The sequence below is a fragment of the Mirounga angustirostris genome, unplaced genomic scaffold (assembly GCF_029215605.1).
Source record: "Mirounga angustirostris isolate CCGP_5_RB_7025 unplaced genomic scaffold, mMirAng1.0.hap1 SCAF_2, whole genome shotgun sequence".
Lineage (NCBI taxonomy): Eukaryota > Metazoa > Chordata > Mammalia > Carnivora > Phocidae > Mirounga > Mirounga angustirostris.
Window position 1 is genome coordinate 196,806,241 of NW_026991710.1, and position 7,872 is coordinate 196,814,112.

The 7,872-nt window shown below is 45.8% G+C and overlaps 1 non-coding gene across 1 annotated transcript; it reads left to right on the forward strand.

Annotated features, from left to right (window-relative positions):
• The first annotated feature begins 4,723 nt into the window (after positions 1-4,723).
• On the forward strand, positions 4,724-4,830 carry LOC123849099 (U6 spliceosomal RNA). Its single transcript, XR_006791940.1, has one exon. It is a non-coding gene; the product is annotated as a U6 spliceosomal RNA (small nuclear RNA).
• Positions 4,831-7,872: the final 3,042 nt, after the last annotated feature.

Below are 7,872 nucleotides of genomic sequence, written 5' to 3' on the forward strand. Positions count from 1 at the left end.
GGGGCAATCTTCCCATGTCTGCAAGAAGATAAAGTCCAGTGTGTTAACAGAGGGGTCCCCTGAGAAGGGGGATGATGTCATTGGGCTCCCTGTAGGTGGGAGAAAAAAGCAGGACAGACCTTCCCAGACTAGGTCCAAGGCTGTGGTCCTGCTCCATCTGTGAGCATCAGCTCACCTGCATGCTGAGCTCCTGAAGTGGGAGAGGTCACTGGGAAGGTCTTGCAAACATCAGTAGATGCTTCCCAGCCTGACACTACAGAACGCTATTGTGGGATTGTTTCAGGATTGGGGGAAGACTTGCCAAAGAAAGCATATGGGAAACAAGGCATGTGAGTGAATATGTGTGCATGCGCACTCGGACACACACACACACACACACACGTGTGCGTGGTGGGTGCCATATTCCAGAAAATGCAAGAGTCTGGAAAAGCCTGCATGAGAGTCCATTGTTAAGGGCTGTATGTTACTTAAAACTAAAAATATCTCTATCCTGTGGTGTCATATTGGACCACCTTAGAAAAAGGTGAAACCTTGAAAAACTTTTTTTTTTTTTTTGTATTTTAAGTAAACTCTACACCATATGTTGGAGCTTGAACTCACAATCTCGAGATCAAGAGTCACATGCTCCACCAACTGAGCCAGCCAGGTGCCCCCAAAGGTAAAACCTTTTAAAAACAGACTTTAAAACAGAGAAGCAGGTGAGCTGCTAGGTGGAGGTAGAACCATCGGCTAGGTCGAGGGCTGCGTTGGGCTGTTCTGAGCAGGACAAAGAAGACTAACTTAGAGCAATGCTGGGGTCTTCTTGGTCCTCCCTCCCCAGCCAAGAAAGAAAAGGTCTTTGTCCTCCCTCTCCCTTTCACTCAATGGGGGAGAGAGGAGTCAGGAGGTTACCTGGGATTTTGTGCAAGTGGTAATCAATGGGAGAGATAGGGGGAGTTTACCACCCAAGCTGTGAGTTATTTCTTCATTTTAAAATCCTTAATCTGACATCAAGGCAGTGGAGGAAAATAAGAAGTGGGAACCAGACAGGGAGCCTCTGCATTAAATTTGTGGAAGGCAGCTGGGGGCCAGAAGGTGTTCTGGGACTGGCCGTTACAATTGCTGGGACACGGAGAGAGAGGAGGTCCATGTCCATTCAAACCTCCCATCGATGTGGCTGAGACAATGGGGGCATCGCAGGTGTAAACGGGACGGGTCAGTGAGGGAAAGTGTGTATCTCTGGGCAGGTCAATTCAAAAGTCCTTTTCAGGAGGAAGTGAACTCCAAGAGGATTTGGGACTATATTTATTCTCTTCCCTATATCATTGGGTTTCTAGCGCAGTACCCAGCAAAGATTTGGGGCTCAAGACATATTTGGTAAATATTTTAAAATAAATAAATGAACGCAGACACGCGTGAACGAGCAGGTGCCCACAGCACACTGCCCGTCTGACTGTGGAAAAGGCGCACAGGGGGGACAGTTAAGTGCTGGGAGTGGTTGGTCTCTTGGACGGAGGCTGTGAAGCATGTACAGAAATGTCTTCTGCTTTTTTTTTTTTTAAGATTATTTATTTATTTATTTGACACATAGAGAGGGAGAGAGAGAGCTGAGCAAGGAGCGTGATGTGGGGCTCGATCCCAGGACCCTGCAAACATGACCTGAGCTGAAGGCAGTTGGTTAACCGTCTGAGCCACCCAGATGCCCCAATGTCTCCTGTTTTTAAAAAGGAAAGTGGGTATTTTCCATCAAGGGCATAGGCTGTTCTTCTCGACAGCTGATGAAAGTACTCTGTATTTGATTTTAAAACATCACTTAGGTTTTGAGTTGTCTCCCGATCCCCCTCTGAGACATAAACTTGAAATTGCAAATTCGGCTCCCACCCTTGATCTTTATCTGGTTGTCAGGCAAGGAGAATAAAGAACACCCGAGGGGTAGAGTGGCGCCCGAAATGGTTGCTAATTTTCCAGAATTCCATCATTTCACCAGGTGCTTTTCACTTTCCTCATAAGGCCTGCTTCTCTCCTGGAGGAAGTTTGGGGGAGTGTGGGGGAATCATGCGTCTTGTCTTGCTGGAGCACGATGCATTTGTTTTTCCCTTTCACTGAAGGTTTTTCATATTTGAAAATCAGTTCAGATGGACACTGCAATTTGCTAAAATCAATATAATTAGAGAAAAAAATGGATGTACTGAAAAGAGGACAATTCAGGAAACGATTGGACATGATTGAAATGTTTAAGAAGCCTCACTGTCTTCTAAGACTTTGATTTGAACAGGAGTGAAACCCGGACTTTTGTAATGGAAATTTCACTCTAAAGTTCTAACATGCTACTTCCCTGGCAGAGATGATATTTGAAGAAATCTGGATAAGGATTTATGTCCCTTTGAAAGGCTGGTTCATGCTGAGCATCCTGACACCAAAATGTCACGCTCACACCTAATTTCTTCACATTATTAACGTTTGCTTCGATTGCCAGAGTTGGGGTATAAAACTGTTATATTCTTTGGAGTACCAATTTGTTCTTTTAACAGTGTAATTCTCCTAGGTGTTCTTGCAAGTCCTTTGTTGTTTTATTAACTGTTTCTTTTCTCAGACACCAAATTGGAAGGCAGTTTGGGGAACAGTCGGTGTGCACTCGGTATTTGAGAATGGAATATCCTGCATCATACGGATCACAGAGCCCTGCCATCTGCAGCCCAGGACTCGGCTGCACTGGTCCGTGGGGTCCCTCATTTCGGGAGCCTTTGGTTGGCAGCGAGGGGCAAGAGACGTGACGTTCAGCAGCATCCGTGGGTCATGCAAAGAGAAAAACGGCATGATTTATCAGCGTGTGCTCTTCAAAAGTTTTCATAGGGGGAAACAGGTGAAGAAGTAGGAAGAATCTGGTGTCGCCTTTAAGCCAGGCAGCCATGGGAGGTGTCCCAGCTTGGCCATGGCTGTGTCACCTTGAGCCTGATAATCTGTACCCACCTACCATGATGCATCTGGAGGGTGGGTGGTGAGGCAGGCTTGCCTGCTGGTGGTTGTGACCACAGATGGAGCACAGTGTTTTAAAATGTGTCAAAAACAAGGCCAGAGAGCGGTGAAGTATGCATTCTCTGTAGTGGGCACTCGGGAAATTTCCTTCCTGACTTTTCACTGTGAGTGTCGACACACCAGGGGCCACAGTGGTCAATGCTCAGACGTCACACTGTAACACTCCTGGAGTCGTAGTTTTAAAACTTAGGTACTTATGAAGATAAGAGATTTATGCATTGAGAGGGACGGAAACTCTGCTGTGGAAAGAATGATATGCAGCGGAATTCAGAGTAACAAGTCCAGCTACATTCTTGCACACGCACGCACGCACACACATACCTCTTGTGACAGGCAGGGTCAGGTACTAGAACCCCTCCCGGTTCAGCCTCCCTGCGTTAACACCCTCGAAGAGCGTGAGGAAGGGGGACGGCCATACCTTCATCCTCGAGTTTCCGCTGGCTCTGCGGCTCCATGACCGCTTCTGGATTCCAAGGCACTTACTGCAATGGGCAGAAACTTCCGAGCATCTACAGTTTCTCAAAGTTGGGATTTGAAGCAAGTGTTTCTCTCAACCTGTTTCAAAGGGGTTATTGCCTTCCAATACGCTTTGTGAAATCCACACAGATAGGTGATTATTAGTGAGGAGGACTTCTTGACTCTATCCGATTTTGGCCCCGTGTTTCCGTACTGGGTGCCCTCCTTTTTTTTATTATTTTTTTATTTTAAGGAGAATGGGGTGGGGAGGGGCAAATGACAGGGAGAGAGACAATCTCAAGCAGACTCCCTGCTGAGCATGGAGCCTGACACAGGGCTCGATCTCACAACCCTGAGACCATGACCTGAGCTAAAATCAAGAGTCAGATGCTTCACCGACTGAGCCCCCAGATACCCCTCTTTGAGGGGCATGTAGTTTCTGCCCACGATTCAGTGGAGGGACATGGTTTACACCTCAATCATCTTCTGTGTATTTCAGGTCACACTGGAATCGGAAAGAGTCTTTTACTGTGCAGAACGTGGTTCTTTGATACTCAATGAGTAATATTAAATCCATTCCATAGGCTCTGTGTTCTAGGATGTGGCAAATGAATACGTCCTTGGAGTTATGTGAGCCCTCCAAGTGCCTGGTACTGTCGGGAAGGAGCAGTGACGAGGCTGGTGATGGTGCTAATGAGGGTCATGTGGGCACCCTGGGCCGTGTGACCGCTCAGGGCCAGGTCCCCTGCTCTGAACATATCTTATTTAACTCTTCCCCAAAAGTCGTGTAAAGTTGGTATTCAGTTCATGATCAAAAACTAAAGTTAAGAAAAGTTTAGGTCTCATTGCTTATGTGTAGAAAAGACAAAATTTGGACCAAAGTCCAGTGTGTTCCACCTACCTTATTCTCCATCTTCCCCCAAAAACAAGTTCAAATAAGCGATGGTTTCCTCCTTCCCATTCCCCCCCGCCACTTCTTCTCCTAACTCTTATTTGCTTCATAATTTTACAACTAGATATTTTAATCTTGCATATGCTCTAATATTAACCATGACGTTGGGATAGTTTAGGCATGAAGCAGTTGTGTTTCTTTGGGTGTGGGTAGGGTGAGTCTGTCTCCCCTAGATCTGTATGTTGAAAATCTAATCCCCCAAGGTGATGGTGTCAGGAGATGGGTCTTGGGGAAGTGACGAGGTCATGAAGGTGGAGCCCCCATGATGGGATTCGTGCCCTTATAGGAAGGGACAGGAGAGTGCTCGCTTCCGCAGCACATATGCTAAAATCAGAAGGCAACAGAGAAGATTAGCATGGCCCCTCCATAAGGATGATCCTCAAATTTGCAAGATGTTCCATATTTAAAAAAGAAGAAGAGACAGGAGAGGAGCGAACTTGCTTCCTTTCTGTGTCTCCCCACCACGTGGGGATGGAGGGAGAAGACACCATCTATAACCCAGGACACGGTGCTCACCAGATGCCGGATCTGCCTGCACCTCATCTCAGACTTCCAACCTCGCCAAACTGTGGGAACCAGACGTGTGTGGTTTAGGCCCTCTGGTCTCTGGGGCTTTGTTCCGGCAGCCTCTGCTCAGTAAGACAGTGGTGGTAACAGGGCCACTGAATAAAGTCTGCTTCATGGGTAGCTGGGCCTCACCCAGTCCCTAGCACATAGCAGGTGCTTAAGGAATATGGGCTGAATTAACAAATAAAAAGATAGGAGAGGATCAGTAACACTCCAGCATCGTAAAGGTGTCCCATTGGCCAGTCAGAGCATGAAGCCAGGTGCAGCGGGTTTGGCAGACATGGGCGTGCTGCCAGGGCCCCACAGGGAAGGACTCCTTGTCCTGGCTGCCAGGTTCCATGTCCTGCTCTCAGCCCCTCGGGGCTCAGTGCATCTGCAGGTGCTGCTTTCCTGGGTGCAGGTACCGGGACGTCTGGCTGCAGCCAACGCTGGGGTCAGTGGGGCTGTCCTGGGCTTGCCCCAGGTGGGACTTCTGCTCTCTCCACTCCTGCTTCCCTCCCCCCTTGTCCTCTGCTTAGTTAACACCTTCCCTAGTAATACTACTACTAATACTCCGAGTCAGCTTCCCTGAAGATCCAGCCTGCTGCATCATGTGGCCAAGGAGAGTGGGTCATTCTCTTTAGGTGTTATAAACTCCCAGAGCTGCTCTTCAGTGATTGTGCTTAAGGAACTGTGTGAATAACCACAGTCGAGGACAGTCTTGACATTCTGTTAAAATACGTCTTTAACTAAATAAGAATATGTTCTTGATGATGAGTAGTTTGCATTTGCACAGAAACAAAAAGCAGAACTTTTACTTGCAGCAGGTAAAAACACCAAACCCTAGGCACTACTGGGTGTCCTTCTCCAGCACACAACTGAAGTCAATCTCCTTCATACACTTGGTTTATTTGCTTGTTTTTTTTTTTAATTTTTTTATTGTTATGTTAATCCCCATACATTACATCATTAGTTTTAGATGACGTGTTCCATGATTCAATGTTTGTGCATAACACCCAGTGCTCCATGCAGAACGTGCCCTCCTCAATACCCATCACCAGGCTAACCCATCCTCCCACCCCCCTCCCCTCTAGAACCCTCAGTTTGTTTCTAAGAGTCCATTGTCTCTCATGTTTGTCTACCCCTCCGATTTCCCCCCTTCATTCTTCCCCTCCTGCTATCTTCTTTTTTTTTCCTTAACACAGATTGCATTATTTGTTTCAGAGGTACAGATCTGAGATTCAACAGTCTTGCTCAATTCACAGCACATACCAGAGCACATAACCTCTCCAGTGTCTATCACCAAGCACCCCCATCCCTCCCACCCCCACCACTCCAGCAACCCTCAGTTTGTTTCCTGAGATTAAGAATTCCTCATATCAGTGAGGTCATATGATACATGTCTTTATCTGTTTGACTTATTTCGCTCAGCATAATACCCTCCAGTTCCATCCACGTCATTGCAAATGGCAAGATCTCATTCCTTTTGATGGCTGCATAATATTCCACTGTATATATATACCACCTCTTCTTTATCTATTCATCTGTCGATGGACATCTTGGCTCTTTCCACAGTTTGGCTATTGTGGACATTGCTGCTATAAACATCGGGGTGCACGTACCCTTTCAGATCCCTACTTTTGTATCTTTGGGGTAAATACCCAGTAGTGCAAATGCTTGGTTGTATGGTAGCTCTATTTTCAACTTTTTGAGGAACCTCCATACCGTTTTCCAGAGTGGCTGCACCAGCTTGCATTCCCACCAACAGTGGAGGAGGGTTCCCCTTTCTCCGCATCCCCGCCAACATCTGTCGTTTCCTGACTTGTTAATTTTAGCCATTCTGACTGGTGTGAGGTGATATCTCATTGAGGTTTTGATTTGGATTTCCCTGATGCTGAGCGATATTGAGCACTTTTTCATGTGTCTGTTGGCCATTTGGATGTCTTCTTTGGAAAAATGTCTGTTCATGTCTTCTGCCCATTTCTTGATTGGATTCTTTGTTCTTTGGGTGTTGAGTTTGATAAGTTCTTTATAGATTTTGGATACTAGCCCTTTATCTGATATGTCATTTACAAATATCTTCTCCCATTCTGTTGGTTGTCTTTTGGTTTTGTGGACTGTTTCCTTTGCTGTGCAAAAGCTTTTTATCTTGATGAAGTCCCAATAGTTCATTTTTGCCCTTGCTTCCCTTGCCTTTGGCGATGTTTCTAGGAAGAAGTTGCTTCAGCTGAGGTCGAAGAGGTTGCTGCCTGTGTTCTCCTTTAGGATTTTGATGGACTCCTGTCTCACATTGAGGTCTTTCAACCATTTGGAGTCTATTTTTGTGTGTGGTGTAAGGAAATGGTCCAGTTTTATTCTTCTGCATGTGGCTGTCCAATTTTCCCAACACCATTTGTTGAAGAGACTGTCTTTGTTCCATTGGACATTCTTTCCTGCTTTGTCAAAGATGAGTTGACCATAGAGTTGAGGGTCCATTTCTGGGCTCTCTATTCTGTTCCATTGATCTATGTGTCTGTTTTTGTGCCAGTATCATACTGTCTTGATGATGACAGCTTTGTAATAGAGCTGGAAGTCCGGAATTGTGATGCCACCAGCTTTGCTTTTCTTTTTCAACATTCCTCTGGCTATGCGGGGTCTTTTCTGGTTCCATACAAATTTTAGGATGATTTGTTCCATTTCTTTGAAAAAAGTGGATGGTATTTTGATGGGGATTGCATTGAATGTGTAGATTGCTCTAGGTAGCATTGACAACTTCACAATATTTGTTCTTCCAATCCATGAGCATGGAACGTTTTTCCATTTCTTTGTGTCTTCCTCAATTTCTTTCATGAGTATTTTATAGTTTTCTGAGTACAGATCCTTTGTCTCTTTGGTTAGATTTATTCCTAGGTATCTTATGGTTT